The sequence below is a fragment of the Tachypleus tridentatus genome, chromosome 11 (assembly GCF_004210375.1).
Source record: "Tachypleus tridentatus isolate NWPU-2018 chromosome 11, ASM421037v1, whole genome shotgun sequence".
Lineage (NCBI taxonomy): Eukaryota > Metazoa > Arthropoda > Merostomata > Xiphosura > Limulidae > Tachypleus > Tachypleus tridentatus.
The window spans coordinates 80,323,837-80,349,963 of NC_134835.1; the positions used below are offsets into that span (position 1 = coordinate 80,323,837).

General features: G+C 33.6%; 2 long non-coding RNA genes across 2 annotated transcripts in view; one reads left to right on the top strand and one right to left on the bottom strand.

Moving 5' to 3' along the window:
- On the top strand, positions 1-11,354 carry LOC143232581 (uncharacterized). The gene is made up of 3 exons (XR_013017611.1): positions 1-199; positions 6,666-8,156; positions 8,471-11,354. It is a non-coding gene; the product is annotated as an uncharacterized LOC143232581 (long non-coding RNA).
- Positions 6,798-26,127, bottom strand: part of LOC143232582 (uncharacterized) — a 22,048-nt gene continuing 2,718 nt past the window's right edge. The window contains exons 2-3 of the long non-coding RNA XR_013017612.1: positions 20,305-20,369; positions 6,798-6,919 (exon numbers count right to left, since the gene is read on the bottom strand). This is a non-coding gene — a long non-coding RNA (uncharacterized LOC143232582). The remainder of the gene's footprint in view (positions 6,920-20,304; positions 20,370-26,127) is intronic.

Below are 26,127 nucleotides of genomic sequence, written 5' to 3' on the forward strand. Positions count from 1 at the left end.
TTAACATGTTCTTAAAGAGACAGTCAGTTGTTTTTTTTTTGCTTACAGACCAAATATTTTAAAGTTTTTTTTGTAATCAGTTGTAAGAAGGAAGCCAAACGATTGTGATATAAAACGAGAGAAGACGTCTGGACAACGCTATACTGCTGGAGTGAAAATATCAAAACTTGTTAATCCAACATGTTTACCAACAACTGATGTAAGTTTTATATCAATTTTAGGAGATACATTTTTATATAAGTATGTTTTACTTTATGCGATTAATCGGCTCGCGCATGTTGACCGCGTTTTTAATAATAACTATCGCTATTTTAGGTTCATAACGTAAGTAACATGCATAATAGTATTATTTGTCTTAACTTTAAACATGGGCACGTTAAAACCCGTGTAATTAATGTTAGAAATTAATTACTTATATGCACGTAAATAAAACTTGTCTAATATATTTCCTAAGTATCAATGTTAAAAGCTATTATTTGACCCAGCATGACCAGGAAGTCAGGGCACTTGACTCGTAATCTGAGCGTCGCGGGTTCGAATCCCCATCGTACCAAACATGCTCGCCTTTTCAGCTGTAGGGGAGTTATAATGTTACAGTCAATCCCACTATTCGTTGGTAAGAGTAGGGCAAGAGTTGGCGGTGGATGGTGATTAGTTGCCTTCCCTCTAGTCTTGCACTGCTAAATGAGGGACGTCTAGCGTAGATAGCCTTGGTGTAGCTTTGCGCGAAATTCAAAAAACAAACACAAACTACAAATATTTAAAAAATAAACAAATGTGACACAAAAGTGTTGTTGTTTTTTGAATTTCGCCCAAAGCTACAAATCTAAAGGTACAGACTTGGAGAGCCACTAAATATAGTAGATATTAATAAGCATATTCCATGAAAATAACGCCACGGTATTTCTTTATAATATTTTGACAGATAAATTGGTGAAATGAATGCATCAACTCATTCAACTGTATAAGCGCAATTCACAAATAAATATCGGTAAATCTGAGATGCTTATCTTATACGTTGTGATGGTATTCTGAGAAAAGGAATATCAAACTACTCGACCTTCATTTAGGGAAGACAGTGGAACGTTTCGTACTCCACCCTATTACTGTGAAGAACTGTTTGTGGCAAGACTAGTAAGGTTATTTGCCACCGTCCCTAAACTTTCAAGTAGTGGTCAGAGGGAAGGCAGCCAATCAGCCAGCACCTTGTATCATTTACACTGTATATCATTGACTGTCATTCTTATAATGCACTGTAAGGTAGTAATTTACATAAGAATTTATACACTGATTACAAGAAAATATCACTAGAGCTTATGAGTTGGCCTAAAACTGATTGAAAATCTGTTTTACACAACAGCACCACTATGACGAAATAAGCACTGTCAATGAAAGAGATCATTTTTGTATCTTGTGATAATTTGGTTTAAACAACGAGGGAAATGTTTGAACTTGATCTTTTTGAATAGAGAAATTCTTAACATTTTAGTATTTGAAATTGTAAGCTTTCTATAGAAATGAAAAGTAAGAATAGACAGGATGCGAACGATTTGACTCTTGTTACTTTAAGCAACTGAAGTTCTGGGTTTATAAATGGTTAAGCTTCAGTACTCAGGGCTTTGATTTGTAATGACAGATTAAAACGACAGTGTGTGTGTGTCTTCAATCAGGTTTTAAGGCCCAGAGTACATTTATCATTTCCTTGAATGCAAGCGTTAATTTTTAATTTAGAAGCTCTGACTGGCACAAACGTTTTTTAAATAAATATAAAACTGAGTCTGAGTAACATAGAACCACACAAAAGATGACTAAAGAGGATATTAGAGAATACAGAAATAGGGGCATATTAGCAGAAGGAAATAACAATGAGGTCTAGAAGTATTACATAACAAAGCTAATGTAAAGAGAACTTTTTTACCTCTGAAAAACAAACTACTTAACTAAAAACATTTTGTACTTTTTGTCTTCTGTTTTTGAATTAAAATAAGTTTATTCTATTGTCAGAAAGGAAGAAAGAAATGCGATCAAAAATTTACACTTTGCCTTCATGACTGAAAGAAAGAAGTGGTCATAAGTACAAGAATAAAACTATTTGTGTAGAAGTTGTTAGTGTCTGTGCTTTTGGAACTTGCATAAAACAACAACAGAAGTTCAATAAAGCCAGACCCTTTCTCAACCAGTATTGTAACCTTTTTATTCTTATATTACAAGTACTGGACATGCATGGTTTCCAATAATTCGTAAAGGTTTTGGCTGTAAAATTTCAATACCAAGTATTGTTTGTTTTTAAATTTCGTGCTAGCTGTCCCTAATTTTGCTGTGTAAGACTACAGGAAAGGCAGCTAGTCATCACCATTCACCGCCAACTCTTGGGCTACTTTTTTTACCAACGAATTGTGGGAGTGACCGTCACATTATAACGTTCCCATGGCTGAAAAGGCGAGCATGTTTGTGAAGAGGATTCAAGCCCGAGACCCTCGAATTACGAGTCGAGTGCCTTAACTACCTGGCCACGCCGGGCCCAATACAAAGTAATAGAAGTGACTTCATGTGATGTTTTGAAGACAAAATGAAAGAGTTGGTCCTGCTTACCTTCGTAAAGAGTGAAAGAAATTAGATAGTGTTGGTCGTGATGACTTTAATACTTAGCTCTTCAGCACTTTAGGACAGATGGTTTAACGTATGCTGAACAATACTTAAAAATGATAGAAAACATATGACAAATTCAACGACGTCATAATTATAGCTATGATTCATTTTATGAAATGTAGTTAACATGGCCAACAGTAAGAAATAATTCATATCAACAACATAAGGGAGTATCGCGAAGGTTTCACATGAATGGGATGATTTTTATGAAAACATGAATCTTACAACACGGTTGAGGTAAAAAGTCGTTTAATAGACAATGAAGATTAGGTGATCCAGAAATAAATGTCGTTCGTGAACTGCGAAGTTTGGAAAAGTATAAACCAGTATTGTAAAACATGCTTTAACCAAAGTAAGCACCATTTGCTTTAACATACTTTTACCAACGTGTATCGAAGCTGTTTATGCCCTTTCTGTAGAAATCAGAGTTTCTATGGTCAGTGAATTTCCTGAAAGTTTTTCTGCAGTTGTCTGGTTTTGAAAGCGTTTATTGTTCAAAAAGTTGTCGAAGTGCTTGAAAATGAAAATCTGTAGGGGAAAATCTGGGGAATAAGGTGGATGAGGCAGAACCTCGATTCCCAATTCGTTCAATTTTTGGAGCATCATCCTTGACAGGTCTCATAACGTTGAATTTGTTGATCTTCAGTCAGCTCATGCTGAACTTATGCAATCACACGCAGGTGGGTGGCAATGCTTGATTTGCTTGTGCCCGGCTTTTCTACAAACTTACGTATTGTTGTGCGAGGGTCTCTGTCTCAACTGCTTCCCTTAATGTGTTTTCATCTAAGAATGGCTTCCTTCCACAACCTTCGTGGTTTTCAAGACTTCCATCTCCATGTCAAAACCACTGGAACCAACGCTGAACTGTATGTTCAGTAACAGACCCATGGCCGAATGCCTGGATGATGTTTTGTGTAGTTTCGGCAGCTTCTTGTTCAAGTTTGAGTCGAAGAGGAAAATCAGACGAATGTCCTTCTCGCCAATGCTGCCTTGCGGGTTGCAAAACTTACTCTGAATAGAGTTGAAACAGCAGACAAATAAGACACCTTGTAAGCGACAAACGTTGGGGGTAAACCAACCAACGATAAGCTACTCAATATTCCTGTTTTAAATGCCATCGTAAGAATTCCAGACATTTATTTCTGGACAATATTCTGCACTGATGACATGTCATAAATATACCTATTTTTAGTTTTAATAATATTAACAATTTGACTAAACCAAAAAAAAAAAAATCAACTGTTATTACTATGGATACTAACAGAAACGCCGCCCTACTATTCGTAGTATTCATACCTTATTAAAAAAATATATTGAAAAAGTGAACATTTGTTTAAGAAAGTATTTTTTCTGGGATGTACTGCACCGAAAAAATGTTAGATTGTGTTCTTTAGTCATACACAACTCATTATATCAAAATGACTCAATGTACAAAGTTCAACTTTCATAAATTTCATTGATGTAAACTCTAATGTTCTTGTATATTAAAAATGGTACCGTTTATTTGAAAAAAGTTTTTTAAAAACTTCATTTTCTCAGAAGCATTTTTGAAAAATTATATCGATAAAACAAACCCTCATGTACAGTCCTAGTGAAAGTTGTGTTCTTGTTGTGAGGAGAATCTTAAACACCCAAAGTCTGAAATCTTTTTTGTATGTGGTGCTTTTCGGTAGATGATGCAGAAGTTTTGGTTACGTATATAGATAATGACATACACATTACGTCCATTATAGTAAGATTAGTGTCTAAAATGGTGATATGTCTTAGGTTTCTCAGTGTAGATTGTTTTGTAATAATAGTACTTGGGGTTGATAAATTACACATCTTGCATTCAGTAGCAATATTGTTGCAAGTAACACAACGTGACCAGTTCCATGAAATTAAAAAAAAAAAGATATCCAACTATTGACTGGGCAAGGCCAAATGGTTTGTGTGCTGGACTGAACACAAGGGATTTCAATTCATGTCCCGACCTCATAAAATCGCGCTCCGCATGTTGGGGCTGTGGATTCATTATAAACTTGACGGTCAAATTTGATAAACGTAGTCCAAAAGAAGGCGGTGGGTGCTTTTGACTAGCCACATATCGTCCAGTCTATCAACTAAAATTAGGAACGGCTACTGCATATAGCCCTCGCGTAGCTTTAAGAAACAAACGAATAAACAAGCAAAATACCCTGCTCAGGGGCAGCTTTCTGGGGCTGAAGTAACCCCAAAATGTACTATAGCCTCCCCAGTAGCCCCCGCACCCAGTGAACAATGCTTACTGGTAAAATTGGTTCATTTACAAGACAACACATCTGCCCACAAGAAAAAGTGCATTTCCCTTGGTTTTCTCCAGTCCACCTCAGTACCTTCATTGGAAAAAGGCTGATGTAGCCCCTGATTGTGCTCTCTGATAAAAAGACATTTGAATAATAAAATCTAGTCGCACATGTTTTCGTGCTTTTATTTGTTCAGAGACCGTGATTTCTAAAGTGATGTTTTATGAATAACAAAAACTACTGATCAATAAATGTATATTGATCAGAAATCAAAGGCGGTGAATAACTACTATTTATGACACATCACATACACTATTTTTAAACATTTACATAAATAAGTTTACGTACTGGTAAAGATATAAATGTCTGCTTCATAAACCTTCCCCTCTGCTGTAAATATTAAACATGACTTCCCAAGAACTAAAGAAATATCTGACATAATTAAGCGGTTAGGGGTTGCTATTATAGACATCAGATAATTGTCTTTGGAGCATAGGTATCTGCCATAATAGCTGACACGTGTTTATTTCTTAACAAATAAACTGCTTCGTTTTTAAGTATATTAATTACTGTTTATAGCTGTAACATTATAGTGATCAAAATCTTCCATGATCCTCCTTTATTTGGTTGAAAAATCTATAAGAATGATGAATACTATTGGTATATCTAAGTTTTAAGTTTTTGCTTTATTCATTGTTATAAAAAACGCTTAACTCTCGATAAATACATGCTCAAAACAGTTAATGGAGAATACGACTTTTTAATTTTTCAGCTCTAACAACGAGTAGAAATTGGAGATTTATATTACTGTACGAGGGCTGTTCAAAAAATACGCGGTCTGACGTCATAAAACAAAATGTACTGTATTTAGAAGTTACAGGTCTGGGACCCCTTCAAAGTACTCTCCTCCCCAACGCACACACTTATCCCAACGGTGTTTCCACTTGTTGAAACAGTCCTAGTACGCTTCTTTTGTCCTCCGGCTCCTTCGTCGCATTCGCCTTAAACTCGGGAATCGTCTCAAATCTTCTTCCTTTCAAGAGTCTTTTGAGTTTGGGGAACAAGAAAAAATCGCAAGGAGCAAGGTTAGGTGAGTAGGGGGGTGGGGAAGAACAGTGATCGAGTGTTTGGCCAAAAACTCACGAGTTCTGAGGGCTGAATTTCGCAGCAACGCGGTGCATCTTCAATTTTTCGGTCAAAATCTCGTAACAAGATTCAACTGATATCCCACACTCTTCAGCAAGCTCCCTGACAGTGAGACGTCGATTTGCCCGCACCAGGGTGTTGATTTTGTCGACGTGTGGGTCGTCAGTTGACGTGGAAGGACGTCCAGGACGCTCATCATCTTCAATGGACTGTCGAGCATCCTTAAAACGTTCATGCCACTTGAAACATGCCGTACGATTCATAGCAACATCACCGTAAGCCGTGTTAAGCATAAGTTTCAGTCGCAGATTTTCCAAGTTTAACACAATTTCACAGCAAGTCGTTGCTCCTTCAGGTCATTCATTCTGAAATCCGCCGAACGAAAAAATCGCCCTTCACTTGAAACCGCGTAGCTAATACACAAATGAAGATATCTGCAATCGGGAAATGGCGTCGTAATCAGCTGATCTGTGCGAACCTAGCGACACCAAGCGAATTCCCCTGGAACCAACTGGAGCCGCGCAATTCAAACAGTCCGCGTATTTTTTGAACAGCCCTCGTATATATGACTTATCAGGAGAAAAATTAAACCACTCTCTCCACTAGGACAGACATTGTTCGACCCACAGTATTTAGTGGCAGTTACAAGAAGTAGCTCAGAAAAAGGCGGAACTACTGCATTCGATGATGAAAAATGTATTGTCTTACGGCACTGGATAAAACATATACTTGAAGTTAGCGTGTTAATGTACATTCAACGTATAACCCTTAATAATAACTACTAACGCGGTCCTCTCCTATTGGCGCTGTGGTCGCTGAACCCACTCTGGTATCAACGAGACTTAGGTGGTTCGTCAGTTCTGAATAAAAATTAATAATGAATAGTATAAAGTGTTAAACAAAATATACAGGATGTTAAAACAAATGTATGTTACAATAACTAAATATAAAGCTTAGTCATTCATCTGAAAGACTAGATTGTTATGGAGTAACAAGTATAAATATAGACCTTTGTCATCTATTGGATTAGGTCACTGTAGAATATATAACTACCTATCAGCCTTTGTCATATACTGGATTAGATCCTTACAGAATATCTAACTACATATCAACCTTTCTCATCTACTGGACTAGATAGTTGTAGAATATATAACAATTATATTTATAGACCTTTGTCACTTACTGGACTAGATCCTTGTAGCAGATCTAACAACTACCTATCAATTTTTTGTCACCTACTGGACTACACATTTGTAGAATATATAACTACCTAATAAATAACCTTTGTCATCTGCTGGACTAAGTTGTTGCAGAATATATAATAACTATCTATCAACCTTTGTCTTCTGCTGGACTAAGTTGTTGCAGAATATATAACAACTATCTATCAACCTTTGTCATATACTGGACTAGATCGTTGTACAATATATAACAACTATCTATCAACCTTTGTCATATACTGGACTAGATCGTTGTACAATATATAACAACTATCTATCAACCTTTGTCATATACTGGACTAGATCGTTGTACAATATATAACAACTATCTATCAACCTTTGTCATCGTGAGGATATTAAGATCGGAAATAAAAGTAAAAAATGTTTCAATAAAAATTTAAGCTGTATCGTGAACTTGCATAATATAGCTACGTTTTTTATTACGAAGGTAATCGACTCAAGTAAAAAACATTTTAATGTAAAAGCTATCAAAAGCAATGGAAACGTTTCTAAAATGTTTGTGTGTCACATGACCAAGTTAATTCGCCAAGACAAGCTTGGGCAAGGAACATTTAGCAGCTAATATCAAACAATCGCAAACTTTTAGCTCGTTCTCGGACATCTTGCTCGTGTCGACCGCTTGACTAGGCGGCAAATTACGCGTGCTACGTTCTGACTGCTCAACATCTGGAGCGCGTGCACTCACTCGCATAATCTGTCGTTTCGCAGCATGACACAACTGAATATTTTAGGTGTATTATGATGGCGTAATTAGGGATTCTAACAGCTTTGTTATGTAGCAAATTACCTGTCTTAAGCATTACTGCCTTTCAGCGTCTGGATACAAAAAGATCTAGAAAACCCAGGAACACAACTGGTAAGGTTTTTTGCACATTTTCTTTGCTAACCATTTACACGCATCATAATTGTATTAGAAGTCACGGTTGTGACATGAAATTAATATTACGAATCTGTTGATTATGTGGGCTCAAAACATAAGTTTTGTGTAGTCAAAAAAATGAATGTGTCGTTGTAGCAACCATTCTGTATAGCTTAATACGGGTACTTTCATGTATATACATACGTTCTCATTTAAGGTGTAATGTATTTATAAAAGAGAGAGAGAGAGAGAGAAAAAAGGAATACTAGATTTTATTTACAAGAAATTGTATATAAAGAGATTTTTTATAGGTTGATGTAAAGTTGGACTAGCATGGCCATGTGGTTAGAGACCTCGAATTACAATCTGTAGGATGAGGATTCGAATCTCTGCAACACCAAACGCCCTTTTAGCCGTGGGGGCGTTATTATGCTATATATTGAAGAAACCAAGCCTTGGTAATAGAATGAAAGTTGTTACTGACAAGTGTTCTTGTTTTGAGCAATGAACAAACAACTCAACGTTGAATGTCTAACGGTGAAGAAACCAGACCTTGGTAACAAAATGAAAGTTGTTGTTTGAGTGTTGTAGTTCAATATAAAGTTGTTTATGTTTACAACTTTCTACCGTATTAATACGATTCTTGGTTTTGACGCTGTGTAAATTTGTGACAATAGGTTTAACACTTGGGTTTGATTTACCTTGTAATTGTTTTATTTGAAATACGAAATATATTTCCTTATACTGAATGGCAACTTTAAAATTGCAATGAACCAGTTTTATAAATTGTTAGTGTTGTTTCGAATACTGGGCTGATCGAAAAAATCATCCAATACATTTTAAAAGTATTTTAACCGTTTAATAGCCAATTCTTTGTGATTAAGCGAAACATATTACTGATACTTGGGTTTGTTACGAATAGTGTTTAAATATACTTAGAGGTATGGTTGTACATATGAAAATTAACTTTGTTCCTGATAATTGTTATTGTTGTTCTGACTAATTAACTAAACTTATAGTTCATTATTAAATACACTTAATGTAATTATTATTTTGAAACAGAACAAACACTACTGTCTGAAGTTGGATAAGATTTTTTTAGTGTGTAAACGGATATTGTATAAATTTACTTGAAATGTTTTGCCTATTACTTAAATGCTTCAAACTACTAACCAAACATTGACCTACTTTGAATTTTCAACAGTATTTTACCAATTTCATCAATACAGTGTATGGAAATCAATATACGAAGTTTCCATGCATTCAGGACTGTAACTGATAAAATAGTTGGTGGCATTTCAGTTACTTTAAACAGTATATACCTTCTAATCGTACAAAACGTAATCTTGTAGGTTGGTGTTTTGTGTTTTCCTTATAGTAAAGCCACATCGGGCTATCTACTAAATCCACCGAGGGGAATCGAACCCCAGATTTTAGCGTTGTAAATCCGTAGACTTAACGCTGTACCAGCGAGGGATCTGTTGGTGGGTGTTTTGCGTGGAATTTCACCAGTTATAAGACTGTTGATAATTTATACCAAAACTTTTATTGCTAGTCTTATGCTTTGATTTAGTATGAATAATACAACAGCATTCTAAACACACACCTCGGCAGTCTTACTGTGATCATTAAATGACACAAACAACCCACTTGTATATATCCTACGAACGTTCAGCACCTGTTATGTAAAAACGGGTGTAGGCATAGCATCCTTTTATAATAAAACGTGTTTGATAGCAGCATTTACACATTTTATATTTCACTACAACACTAAATCATTTACATTTATCAATCACATTAGTTTCATATGCTACCTATATTTTTTATTTTTTAGTTTTCGTCACACCCACTATTGCTGATTTTAATCGTTGTTCGCTACTGCTACGACTAATCTTTAATTAGCGATAACTTTACGGACTTAGAAAGCTAAAATACGAGGTTCGGTTCCTCGCGATGGTCATAATTCAAATAACTTATTGTATATCTTTACTTTTGACAACAGACAAGATCAAATGAATTTATTATAAGTTATTTAATTATAGTTATTTTATTTTTCATAATTGTTATTTCTCATTATAATACTTTGAATACAAATTCCAGCATGTCGAGAAATAGCCCTGGTGATTTAAAAACGTCTAACTTTTTGTATCTTAAATCACTCGTTTTGTACAACAAACTGAGTTTGATAACATTCTACAAAAAGAAATAGAAATGAGATCATTCGATTGAGCAATTTATAATAATATATATAGAACATTAAATAAAACCAAAGTTATTACTATGTGGAAACAAAACGTTTCGATAAAGTTCTGAGAATGGAGAGAAAAGAACAAGGACAGAAAAAGAAGTCTGAAAATTGTACGAAAACATCTCGTGAACTTTCTCATAATATCATCCATGTAATATAATATTACCCTTTCTGAAAGCTAAAAAATGTTATGGTGAAGTTAAAAATAACATGTCCCTTTCATTATTCAGTAAAAAATTTCACAATGACTACTTGTGCTAGTTGTCCCTAGAATGCAACCACCAAGTCAACAGTACCCACCGCCGAATCTTGGATAACATTGGTTTGACCTGAAAAGCTGGATGTACCTATAAAGAATATACGACATCAAAGTGCCAAATCGTCGAATTAGCAGTGGTCACGATAACCACTAAAACATGCCCAATTTAACATCACTTTTAATCAATCTAATCTATATTTACCCTGAAAGAAATCTCAAATTTCTCAGACAATAGATAAAGTTGGCAGAGCGAAACGTGTTATTCAATATTAAACACAATATATTTTATTTTTATATATTAAATGAAAAAAAAAACACTTTAAAAGCTATTTTATGCTCAGGGAATATAAATTTGTAGAAATATAGAATGAAATAAAATGTATTTGAGTTAACATATCCAGTGGTTAATTACTGGTTCATATAAAAACACCCGTATTGTTACTCACAATTATTCATATGATGATTCATCTGTAGATTTAACAACAAATATAGCTGAACAGCGTTTTGAAAAATAATTGTAGGTTTTGTCTTTGTTCTCAAATACATCAGTCCATCTCACACATTCATAAGTCAAACATAGTTAATGAAGTCCCTTTTTTACCTTTTAATATTTTATACATGGGGGTACGATTATTCAAAGTTTTTGCACGTAGCTTGGATGTTTATAGACAAAAGAAAGAAGACTAGGGAACACCTTCAGTTTAGTTAAAAGCCTTTAGTTTTGGAGAAAATATAATATGTAAGTTACTATGATTTATTTTATGCTATTCAGCAGCAAGAGTATGTAGTGTTAGATGATATCCGCAATCTAGTTTCTTCTGAAAACGGCCTGGCATGGCCAAGCGCGTAAGGCGTGTGACTCGTAATCCGAGGGTCGCGGGTTCGCGCCCGCGTCGCGCTAAACATGCTTGCCCTCCCAGCCGTGGGGGCGTATAATGTTGCGGTCAATCCCACTATTCGTTGGTAAAAGAGTAGCCCAAGAGTTGGCGGTGGGTGGTGATGACTAGCTGCCTTCCCTCTAGTCTTACACTGCTAAATTAGGGACGGCTAGCACAGATAGCCCTCGAGTAGCTTTGTGCGAAATTACAAAACAAACAAACAATTCTTCTGAAAACGACCAAAAATCAGAATCTGTCTCTAGAAACAAGTTCCACATTACTGATACTTCACTCTGTCAATTAGCTATCGATGCACTTTATGAAAGCAAATTTTGAGAATATCACGTTGTAGAAAGAGAAACAAAAATATTTTAATTTTCGGATTGAATTATGAAATATGCACTCAGTCAGTTTCATGGCGCGTGCATTTGTCGCAGCCTAACAACATTATAACTCCCCTTCTCGTCAAAAGTCGACCAACCGGACATAGTAAAGACGAGATCCCCTTACAAGATTTACGGTTGGAAAAAGAATAAATTCGGAAAAGCATCGCCTCCCCGTCCTTGCAGACTGACAGCGAGAACGGAAGGTCAGTCAGTTAAAACATGGTTTACTAAGCTGATGCCAAGATAATCACTGTAAGTCATCTATCATTTCACGACTCCCACAAAAGGCTTTTAACTGAAATGTTTCCAAAATATCGTGGCAATGGTTCTGGTACATGCAGTATGGTGTAAGCGTATCTCCTCCTCTTAGCTTTCAATATCATTTGTTTGTTTGTTTTTATTTTAAAATAATGGAATCCATTGTCTTGACTTTACAAAGTTTCTTAACAGGGAAATATCCGTATCCATAGTCCGTGTCTAGGGGGTGAGTAAACTGTGTATGTTTACGTAGAATTATATAAAACTTAGTAATACGTTATATAGCAGTATTAAAAATAGCATAACAGTTTCACTCAAGTCCATGCGTTTTTCCAACTCAAATAACACCTCATGAAAATCGTTCGTCTCAAATAATCCCCGATACTTTTGTTAGGTCATATGTTTCAAGAAATGATATTTTAGGTAACTACACTCAGTATGTCATACACAATATTAGAAATACATAGTTAATATTGTGAAATGACAAGCTTTTTATGAGGTATGTCAAAATATATAGTCTGAGAAAAAAACATTCCAGAACTGTTAACACAGAGGTGTCAACACTGCGTCTTTGTGGCACCAGTAATGTTATTTGCTATTCCGCTGAATTTTCTAACTCCTAACATTATGTGTGTGTTTGTTGATTTACTGAAACCGTATACTTTGGGTTTTACCCTTTTACTAATATTTGAAATTAAAACTAATTTGTATGTTTCTTAAGAATATCAAATATCAATCTTCCAAAAATTAGCAACAAATTACTATTTCTTTTTATGGCTACCTCAAGTTACTTCTGTTCAGTACTATCCACAAATTACTGTTTATTTTAAGGACTAACTATGAATTGCTACTTATTCTCAGGACTGACTATAAATTACTGTTTATTTTAAGGACTAACTATGAATTGCTACTTATTCTCAGGACTGACTACAAATTACTGTTTATGTTAAGGACTAACTATGAATTGCTACTTATTCTCAGGACTGACTACAAATTACTGTTTATGTTAAGGACTAACTATGAATTGCTACTTATTCTCAGGACTGACTACAAATTACTGTTTATGTTAAGGACTAACTATGAATTGCTACTTATTCTCAGGACTGACTACAAATTACTGTTTATGTTAAGGACTAACTATGAATTGCTACTTATTTTCAGGACTGACTATAAATTACTTTTTATTTCATGATTAAAAAATAAACGTATTTTTTATTTAACACTGAAGATATTATTCTCTTCGTGATTAACCAGAAGCTATTCTTTTCAGTAGGACTGACCACAAGTCTTCCAGTAGGATAGCAATAAGTCAACATACTTAAGACCCTAAGTTTCAGGATTTGGTTCCCCGCTGTAGACATAGAAGATAGTCTAATGTGACTTTACTCTAAAAACAAACAAACTGACCAAAAGTTATTACTCATTTTATAACCAGTCACAAACTATACTTTTCTTCAGATCTACCTCAAAACTACACACAACGTTTTAGAGCACATGTTACTAAAATTTAAAAGCTTTATGAAAAACAGCAATAGACTTAGCTAAAGATTTCATGTAAGGCCAGTGCTGCAAGAAACCTGAACTGTTTATAATGTTACTTGTTTTGTTAAGCTTTGAAATCTCTGGAACTACTGACAATGATTTGACTTGTATCATTTCAAATATTCACAGTAATTTAATCTATTATTCTGTAAGATATCCTATTCTTTGCTTAACTAGACTTAATCTTTCCGGGTTATGACAAGACCAATTAATAAAACCTATTTCTGTTAGAAGTAATTAGCTCTCGTAAGGATTCTGGTTTGAACAAAGCCTTTATAATAAGAGTTGCAGGCAATGGGGTAGAAATGATTGTTAGCTTTAGCAACGGTTTGTACTTGTTAACATTTAGATAAAACGTAGTTCCAGAACGGCTGGTATGGGTATTAACACTTTTATTGATAAACAGAGAACAACATTTCGACATTCCTAGGTCATCTTCAGGTTAACAAATAGTTTGCAATTGACCGTTGCCGGGCACATGTCTTAGGGACGAGAGTATAAACAGGTACGGGATTGTAGGGGGCGTTGCAGTTGGATGTTAGGTTATTAATTAGTATAGGTATGAAGATGTTCCTTTATACTGGTTTAATTTTGGTTTTAGTTGTTGTATAAATAGGGTTTCTTTAATTTTGCCTTTGTTTATATTTGTTTCCCTATAGTTTCTTCAACCACGTTAACTCGATATACCTCAATATTAAGTTCACCTGTGAACAAGAAAAAAACTAACCAAACAGCACTTCTTAACCTCAAGATATCTAGAACCGATACACAATTCAAAACAAAAATCCACAGAGAAATCACCCATACTGGATTATACATTTCCTGGGATTCAGCATATGAAACAAAACAAAACTCAATATATTAAGAAACCAAATAAACACAGCCACAAAACTATGTTCACCCGATAAAATTAACGATGAAATCAACAAAATAAAACAACACTTCATCGACATCAACAAATTTCTTCCAAAATCCGTGGAAAAAATTATACGCGTACCTAGGGCAACAATAAATCCCAAGATACAGCAAACTACAAAACCTTGTATTGCTGCATACCATATGTTCCTGACATCAGCGAAAAAATAACCAACATTTGGAAAAAACTTAACAAAACAAACATTTCAGTAAATACCAAATGTATTTAAAAATCAGGTTTAAAACTAAAGTTCATACCATGTAAAAACTACACTGACAAACAAAACACCAACATAATTTATAAAGTACAATGCAACAACTGCCACGACTTCTATATTGAAGAAAACAAGCAGAAAACGGAAACTAGATTCAAAGAACAAAAAAAAACATCTTCATATATTATTGAACACTGCAAATCAAATAAACACAACCGTAGAACACAGCCAGATACTAATTAGGGAAAAAAATAAACAAACGCAAAATAAAAAAACCCTACTTATACAACAACTAAAACCAAAATTAAACCAACACAAAGGAACACCTAAATACTTATACTAATTAATAACCTAACATCCAACTACAACGCCCCCTACAATCCCGTACCATTTATACTCTCGTTCCTAAGACGTGCCCGGCAACGGTTAAGTGCAAACTCTCTCTTTGTTGATCTGAAGATGACCTAGGAAGGTCGAAACGTTGTTCTCTGCTTATCAATAAAAGTGTTAATACCCATACCAGCCGTTCTGAGATAAATTGTATTTCAAATGGATTTCTCGTCATCCAGATACGTAGTTCCAATTATGATATCGGTTTCTATTCCCAAAACTGGAGAAATATCTGGCTTAAATTCCAAAAAATATACCTTCTTAACTCAAATAAAACAATGTTTGATTTTGCCTTCGATCATAATTTCTATTCACTTATATGAACAAATACTTTAGTTTCCATCGTGTGTTTTATTCAAAAATCAACTAATTCCAATAGAGGCTTCACAGTTTTAAAATTGTCCGAAACCTTGAACTCGTTCATTCCTCCTAACTACGTATATTCTAAAGTTTATTTTAAGCTTTCCAAGTGGCAAAGTACTCGTAACATGCGGTATTACTACAGCAAAGTGGGGAGAAAATGTTTCGATTCGAACTTTGGATACACATCATTAAACTGCTGTACTCTGAGAACTCCCAGAGTACTTCTGTAGCTGGATATTTTTTATTGATTTCAATAAAATGAATAGCTTAAAGAAACTCTTCAGTGAAATTCATGACAGTTTTACAAAGTTGTCACGCAAGACTACACGAATATCCTACCGTTTTTACAAGATCTTAAGATTACCCACACACAAGTACTGGGAAAAATGATACTTTATCATAGAGAAATCTTTAAAATGTCATTTAATAAAACAACAACAAAATAAAATAATTTTTCTGATACTATGGTATCATCACGTTGTTTCATGCACAATTTGTCTAAAGCGTACTAAATGTTTATGTGGAGTGACCAATTCCCAACAAAACTTTAATAACTAAACGAGTTTGAAAGGAAAACTACACTATTAATCTGGTTCAAAGTTATTGAGAGAATAACATGTCATATATATTTATCTCAAAAGTATTTAAAAGAATAGTATTAAAAATATGTAAGTTTCATAACATTGGACCAAATGCCACATATAAACTATTTTTTTAAATAAATATATACATAACTTATTACATCTACATTACCTGTGAACACTGACTGAGCAACTTTTAAATATAATGTGTGTGAACATTAACAGATAATATTTGAAATTATTAACTCTTGTAAATTTTCGGTGGCAAAGTCTTAAATTCCTCAATCCTGGAAACATTTACCTTTCTAAAGTTAAATTTCTATCTTTCGTGAGCACAAACGAGAAACTTCTTGTATCGACACTTAGAGATACAAGAAGTTTATTGTGACTTAAAATTCACAATTAACACCATTTTGCATATACGTACAATCAAAGGTAGTTTTCTACCAAACTATACGAAAAGGGATTTCTAACCAATTGCGTGCAGATAGTTTCTAACAAGTGATAAGAAGTTTTATAAAAAGTAGTACGAAAATGATTAGTTTTCTAACAAGCAACACGAAGAGTTTCTACCTGATAAGTGACACGGTGAGATTTTTAGTAACAAGCAAGGGGAAGAGAGTTTTAAACAAGTGACAAAAGGAGAGTTTCTTAGTAAATGTCATTTTTTTTTTCTAACGAATGGTATGAAGAGAGTTTTCTAACAAGTGACACCAAGAGTCTTCTAATAAACGGTAAGAAGGTACTTTATAACAAGCGACATAAAATTATTTAATTACAACCATAGAAGAATGATCTATAAAACGAAACCAGAATGACATAAAAGTCATTACAATAATATTCTCATAGCTACAGTTACGTCAAGTTTTTTCAAGATTCTAGCTGTTATGCAAATTATTATTAGGGAAATGTTTGTACAGTGCAATTACAGGTTCTTTCACAGTGTAAATTTGACTATAAAATTTGTATCAAACATTTAGCCGTAGTAGCAGCAATATATTTCTCAATGCATTTCGAAACAACCATAGATCTGTTTTTACACAAATACTTACATCCATAGCTCAACTGGTATCAAAAGAAGTCCATATACTAAAATAGGAATTATTAAACTGTGGTACGTGATGCTAATCTCAGTGGTACATGACACAGTAAGCATACAAAATTAAATAAAATTTGTAATTATTCCTATCTAAGCTTTCCACGTACATAAACACTCTATTCTACTTACATATAACTCACCCTCTACGCCAGTATTTCCTTGCTTTAAAACTGGCAAACCTTGTACCACATATTCTTCAATCGTGCCAGAAAAGACAATTGCACCCTTCGCGTTAATGGATACATGTTAAAATATGACTTTTTGATATTAGGTCTTTATGTTTTATTTAAAATAAGGTTTGTGTTTTCAATTTTAAAAAAATAAACAAAAAGTGGTACGCAAGTCTGAAACGTTACAGAACAACTGTACGAAAGTAAAAGTTGTTTAGTTATAGTAACAAGATATATTGTTATCCATGCGACTAAAGTAACAGACATAGGCGTGGCTATGTTTACAATAATATTTCTATCATACACGTAGATCAACTAAATAAAAGGGTATTTCGTCAATCTAGCTACAATTACAATATGTTGTTAATCATGTGATAGTCATAGACATTGATGTAGCTACAATTACAGTAATATTTCTATCAAATGTAGAACAACTAAAGAAAAAGTTATTTCATTCAGGTATCTACAGTAACAAGATGTACTGTTAATCGTGAATAAAGCAATAGGTGTAGTTAAGGTCACAGTAATATTTCTATCATACATTTTGATCAACTAAACAAGAGGATATTTTATTCATGTAGCTACAATAACAAGGTCTATTGTTAACCACGTGAATAAAGTTACAATTATAAGTAGGACCATGTTAAACTGTTCGTCAAATGAATATTGTGTCATTATTTAGATTATTTGGGAGTAGCTACAATATAAAGTTTGTGTGCTTCCGTATATAAAGAGCTTTTATTTTAATTTTTTAACCTGATGGACACTTCAAAAGTGCAAAATTCTGACACTGAACCACAAACCGTTGCTCTGAATGGACTTCAGTATTCTGTGGTAGAACTTACGCATAACAAGAGGAAATTGATGCTTATATTTGTTGTTCTTGAGGAGTGATTGTGTTAATTTTTGGCTGGTGCTATTGACTTCTTGCATGTATAATACACATTTGTAAAATATCCAAAGGTCGTAACATTAAAAATGACGTAAATGACAGTATCATTGAATAAGCTTATAATGCTTCATGTCTTGCGACTACGACTAGGGACTATTTTCCTAAACCTCTCCATTTCTGAATTATTTACCTGTTTATGAGCTCCTGGATCACTTCACATGTTTAGATAGAACCAGGTCAACATAACTCCAGCTTTTATATTAAGTTTATACTTAAGAGGCTTTGTTTTTAATCAATAATAATATATTTTTTAGACGAGTAGCAACAGCTACCAGAGGGCACTTCGCTTAATTCGTTTAGTAGCAGCCACTGGAATAGTTCTTACCTGTAATGATGATTAGGTATAGTTGTCTGTAAAACTGAAAGAAAACGTACACAACTCAGTAAGTTCATCCTCAGTTGCCATGAAATTTCAATATACGTATGTAACTAGGACCAATTAGATGAGTGAGACAAGAAGGCCATTTGGCCCGGGTCTCAAGCTAAAAGGGGATCTCAAATTTATTTATTTTTCATTTGTCAAGTTTCGCGACTTGTTGTTATGCGCCTTCCAGTCAGAAAAAAAGTGGCACATTCTAAACTTAAAGCTGAAATTATATATACAAATTATATATACAAATTAAATATTCAAATTATGACACGCTTTTCTTTTTGGACTAATGATTGTCTTATTTTGTTTTCATGCGCCATAATTTTTATTTTTTATTATAACCAGAAGCTTTAAATGACGGAAGCAGCCCGGACATCTTTGAACCTCTGAGAGGGCCTGTATGTACCTACAGTCATCAGAAGAACCTCTCTCTCTTTATTTTTTTTTTCATATTCTACAGTCAGAAACGAGAGTCACACGTGTTCATATAACCAACGAAGAATCTTTCTATATATAAAGGCGGACGCGGCATGGGCAGGTGGTTAGGGCGCTTCACTTGCAATTCGAAAATTGCGAATTAAAATCCTCGTCACACCAAACATGTTCGCCCTTTCAGCCGTAGGGGCGTTATAAAGGTACAAGTCCACTATTCGTCGGTAAAAAGTAGCCCAAAAGTTGGCGATGATTAGCTACATTCCTTCTAGTCTTACACTGCTAAATTAGGGACGGCTAGCGCAGATAGCCCTCGTGTAGCTTTGCGCAACTTCAAAAACAAACAAATAAAACTTTAAAGACGTAAGTAACTCACCAAATATCCTACATGCACTTGTTCATAAAGATATAGGAGAGACTTTTCATCACAGTGAGAAGTGAAATTGACAAGGAAGTATTTTACTGACACACCTGCGACACGGTCACTTAACTATTAATTATGTTATATATCTCTACGACAACAGAACCTTTCACTTGATATATGTTTTTAAACACACAAAAAAAGTTTTCATAACAGTAACTATTATACGGCAGTCCTGAATAGCAAGGTGACAAGAAAAGTAATATTGGGATTATGCTGTACGTTCGACATAACCATTACGTTTTCTACTTCATCTTGAGGTTCAGGACTCTCATATATTTGTAATATGCAGGTGGTCAACTGTATTTCAAAACATATCCATTGTATAACAAAAATATCGTATGGGTCCTTACTCACCTGGATAGATAATATAATTCTTACAACTTGTGGACTCGAATTTAAAGTTGCACAAATATCTGTTTTTAGCTGATTAAAATTACAACTACAGCAGCAAAAAAAAATTCCCCGTTCATATATGAACAGTTATTAGAATAATTTGCATACATAAGAATGTTTCTAAACATTCGTAAGACAACTAACTGTATTAATATACATGTGCACTTTTTTCATATCTATAACAAAATTCGCATCTTAAACGCCGCATACTTCATAGAAATATATTCTTTAAACTTGCTTTCAACAAAAAAGAATTCTTTTTATACTTACCAGATGTTTTCATCAACTTATTTCTCGTATTGCGGGTATGAGTAAATTATCTCGTGATTCTATTCCTGAAAAAAAAACGATACACAGTCGTATTATAAAATTGTCTTCTTATTTACAGGTTTTTGAGTCCTTTTTAAACTCACCATATAGTAACTTGAATTAATCTGTGTGAATAATATTATGGCATTGAACCTAATTCATTATTCAGTGTTATTCATTGGATCAACTGTTTTATGATTAAAAGGTTTGTTTCTTTCTACCAAAGGTAAACTTGCAAATATGATCTGTGACTCAGAGACCTAATGTATTCTTTAACTGGTCGCACCCTCTGTTGTGGATTTCAGTTCTGCCACTTCAAGGTTTAGCAGCATAGTTTGGATGAACAAACAAAAGGAATACGGTTAGGCCTCTTATAATAATGTATGTCTAATATTTATGTAATATTTGAGTCCCTTATAAAAATAAAATGAATATGTAACATAATCATTAAACAGTTGGTCCGTTGTGTAATATCGAACAATAAATTAAGCACAATACCAAATTATTCTTCACACACTTGCATTTATTTGGGTTACTGTATGGTAAGTTAAAAAAACAAACTCAAAAACCGTATAAATATTAGATACACATCACCCTTATAATAGGCCTAAAGATAGTTTGCTTTTCTGACCACAACTGTGCTAATAATTCTTGAACAGAGTAACTAATATACAACAGAGAGGTTGGTTAAAGAATACGTTAGGCCTCTGTGTGACAGATTATATTTTTAATTTTACCTTTGGTGGAAAGAAAAGAAATCTGTAATATATCTTCATACTTTTAAAAATATTCAACAGAAAGATGATATCACAATAAAATCAGTCCACTGATACGTACAGTTACGAGAAAATCCACTTTTTACACATCCATAGTAATATAACCCCCTTCATACATGTTACGAGAACAATGATAGTCCTTACCATATTTTATTAACATATGTCGCCACAAACGCTAAGAGTTTCTTTCTACACATACATCTGTAAACCTTATATATTTACACGTTAAGCATATATGTTTTCATATCATTAAAATATTTCCTTTTGGGAAAATAAGGCCCATTTTCCTAAACACTGTATATTTAATTACAGTCATATCAATATGCAATATAGTGTTTGTGGGAAAATAATTAAGCAACAAGACTTTTTCTCATAATTCTTTACCGGAAGTTTCTATTTCTGTCCAGAAATGTTAAATTATAGGAAATTTATATTTAAAAAAGCTATGTTTACAAGAAATGTCCACACATAATTACAGTTACAAGAAGCATCTACAAAAAAAAAAAAAAAAAAATATATAAATAAATAAAAGAGAGAGAAAGAGATAAGGAATTTCTATATCATTAAATGTCTATTACCAGAAGTTGATTCCCTTTAAAATGGCTGCTAAATATTGAACAAATATTTACTGTTTTATAAAACAGTTATACGATAGTGAAAACTTAAACCAAAATTTACTGTCATGAAGATATTGGGCTGTATATAATGTTGGGCTAATAGATGATGTAATAAAACAATATATACATTATTGTTAATCAACAGTAATACCCACTCACAAAAAACTACATAGAATAAGTTGTCTTAAACTTGTATCTGTTCGTAAAAACTTGTATATCATAAAACTACACATATGATAGCATTAAACAGAATTATTTCCTGTCATAGAGCTATATAATAGCAGATTTTAATATGTACTGTAACAAACGTAGATAAATGAGAGTGGTAAATTTGACAAATATCTACAACCATAAAATAGGAAACTTTAAAGTGTCTCGTTTGATATGGCATAAAATTGCATATGTCATAATGCTAGGCTTAACTAATACTGTCACAAAACCACGTAAATACACAATACTGTTAAATTAAGCTAATACAAAACAAGAGCGCGTAATTAAGAAGTAACGTATTAACTTAAAGCTACTTTCACGATAATGTCAAAATGAACTTATATGTACTATGTTATTGTAACAATAAGGAACCTGGAGATTATGAATACAACTTGGTGTGACTTATCTACCTTGTTATCTTATTATAATGGAGCTTGCGGTGTATACGTCCAAAACTCGGATTTCGGAAACTACCGCACCGATCATCACCAATCATAACTGGGTAAAATTTTTATAACTAGGCAGTATTTCTATAGCCGAACTATAAATAAAACGATTGAAACTTCCACAAAAATTATATGTTTCAGATTTAACCAATAAAAAATTACAAACAAGGATAACACTAAACAAAATTTTTACTTTTTCTTGTTCTTGGGCAGAAAGTGTTATTTCCCAATTGCTTATACCTAAAGTAAATGGAAAAGACCTGTTTTTCTTTTCAAACTTTGCTTTTGTGACCTAGGTAATGAAATTTTCAAATTTACCCATCTTCCAGAACATTCCAGGTTGATTCAGTGCTGAGTAGCTGATAGAAAATTTTCTCGAACTTACAAGAATTTTCAAGAACTTGAAAGTGCAAGGCGATTTTATTGGAAACTGCGTCTACAAAGAAATACGTCAGTAAAATCTACTCTGTAATGTAATACTGTGATTATAACTCATAGATGATGAACGTCATTGGATGTCAAGTATGAGTCCATTGTTGTAAAACTATCAGATAGTTCCAGAAAAGACTACATGCTCAACAGCCTTCCGAAGGAACTAGCAGTTATACCTACCTAGAGGGCTGTTATTTATGTTAGTAACAATAACGAACACGGAGACTAGAACACAAGTTGGTGTTGATTACCTATGTTGTTAGTAAAATAAGGAACCTGGAGAACAGAAAATAAGTTGATGTTAATTATCTGCGTTATTGGAATAATAAAGAATCTGGAGATAAAAACACAACATACTGTGAATTATCTATGGATTTGTGACAACAAGAAACCAAGATATTAGAAAGCAGCTTGGCGTGGATTATCTATGTTGTTGTAACAATAAAGACACTGGACATAAAAATTCGACTTGGTGCAAATTATCAATGATGTTATAGCAATTATTGGACCTGGAGAGTTTAGAAGGCAATTTGGTATGATCAGTTATATTGTTGTAACAACAAAGAACCCGGAGATGAGAATACGACTTGGTGTAAATTAGTTATGTTGTTAGGATAATAAGGAACCTTAAAATAAGAACACAAATTGATGTTAATTATCTATGTCGTTGTAACAGTATGTAACCTAAAGATAAGAACACAACTTGGTGTTAATTATCTATGTTTTGGTGATGATAGGGAACCTAGAGATGAGAACACAACTTGGTGTGATTTACACATGTTATTGTAACCACAAAGTACCTGGAGATAAGAGCACAGTTTGGTGTACATTAACTATGTTGTTGTAACGATGTTTGATAATGAGAATTACTGTCATGTGTTGTATATTGTATTTTATTTTAACAGATCATATTTTATAAAACAAGAGTGATATTTTGGTGTAGTTTCTGATCACTTTCTTTTACAATAACAAAGCTTACGAACATAATATCTAGAAGTGGATATCAGTTTGTATGCTTAACGTTTAGTCTTGGGATAATGATGAAAAAAACATTTAAAACACTGTTTTTATTATATTTTCTTTACATATTTTTCTCACAGATAGCTAAAGGCGCTAAATAAAAGTGAACATAAATCATACTTTTATATATATTTTTTTTTCATTTACCTGGCGACTAGAATTTGCCGATTAAAACTGAAACGTTTCTTTTAGCTGAAGCCTATCTTAGCGTTTATTTTTAATCAGTTTCTATATGTGTTTATTTTCGAAGAAAAAACAAACTACGCAAGAGATATTTGCGCACAGCTGTCTCTAATGTTGAACCCATGGACTGGAGGAAAGTCAACAAATCAACAAAACGCATAGCCAACCTTTGTACTACCTCTATCTCTGTTTGGCTAAGTAGGGATATCTGACTGTCACTTGTATAGTGTACCTACGACCTTAAATGCGCAACGCTCTTTTTGTAGGCGTGTGTGTGTGGGAACGAGCCATGAACCCTCGGATTCACGGACCTAGTACGCAACATTATGCCACGCCCACTCTCTGTACAATAAAAACTCGTGAAGAAGATCCATACATACACGTTTGTTTAGGTTTAAGTAAGAAGTCTGAGCGTACCAATACTATGAATCCGAGAGTTCACAATTCGTGTCCCGTTCGGTATTTAGTATTATAGGCGTAATAAACAAGTGGTGGTCAATTCCTATTCGGTCAGACAGAGTAGCCCAAAAGTTGCTGGTGGGTATTGTTAACTATAACTTCTTTCCCCCTTTATCTAACATTTCAAAATTAGGGTCGTTTACATAACAAATAGCGTTTTATGTACAATTATGCTAACACTGAAACAAACACGATTTCAGTAAAATTCACGAACTTTTAGTTTTTCTCAGATGTTTTAAATCAAAAGTTATTTTTCAGTCTATTAGTCTGACAAGTTAGGCAAATAATTATTAAATAATTGTCTCCTAGAGATTGGAGACAATTAACCGCTTCTTTCCCAGAATCAATGGTGTTATTACTAGCTTTGAAAATACGTATCATTTCAAAACATGTCAATTTGATTTCATAGAGACGATTAAAAACATATAAAGGATAAACAGTAAGGTGTTTTTGTTCTTAAAACGCTGCAGACAATTCTGTTTAGTAAGTGTAAAATCTATATATATATACATATCTTTAACTCTTCTCTTCATTATGATATTATGTTTAAATAACAGTGTTAGTTTGAACAAAATTAAACGGGAATACTATAGTAGTAACGACGTGTAGTGTAGGTGGCACATTTGCATATTTCACATTTTCTCAAATGAGTATCCTAAGATAAGACATCGTGTTATACACATCAGGAATAAATTCGTGTTGAAAGGCACTAAACAGCAACCTGTTATTTAATTTAGGTACATGTAGCGTGTTTTTTTAAATGTTAATTATAATGAAGATAATTTATTTTAGTATGAGGTGAACGAGCTTTTATCGTCTCAATCCACAGAGTATAAACCAAATATATTGACATCCTATGTAGTATCCATAATATTAATTCACAACGCTATTTAGTAGTAGTACAGTAAGAAACGTCAAGAAAATGGCAACTAGTTACCGTAGGTATGTTAGAGATTTCCTCTATTGTCGCTATAGTAATCTTCAAAATAAAATGTAATATAACCATCATAATTATTATTAACTTCTGATCAAAACAAGCTACTTCCGTAGATCAGAACTAAGAACAAACCCAGTGATGAATACAGCTAATACAATATGGCGGCATTATTTAAAAATAAAAACGCATGTTTTCTTGCCACAAACCTTCCTCTCATATTTTATAGGGTTCGAATCCCCGTCGCACCAAACATACTCGCCATTTGAGCTATGGGGGAATTATAATGTTACAGTCAATTTCACTATTTGTTAGTAAAAGAGTAGCCCAAGAGTTGGCGATGGGTGGTGATGACTACCTGCCTTCCCTCTAGTCTTACACTGCTAAATTAGGGACGGGTAGCACAATTAGCCCTCGTGTAGCTTTGCGCAAAATTCAAACCAAACCAAACCATATTTTATATTTACTGGTAGTTAAATTATCCTTTACCCACAGACATTATGGATTCGACAAAACAGATAAACATTACATTACTATAATAATATTAACAGACAAATAATTTTATTCGGTGTAAAGGATTTCGTAGTTTTTATTCATGCATGCCTCTTATACACATATCAACATTAAAATAAGACTAAAAGTTTCAAATTTCCTTCACGAAAGTAAGTAGGTTATTTCGTTTCATACTCACACCTTCCTTCTCTCAC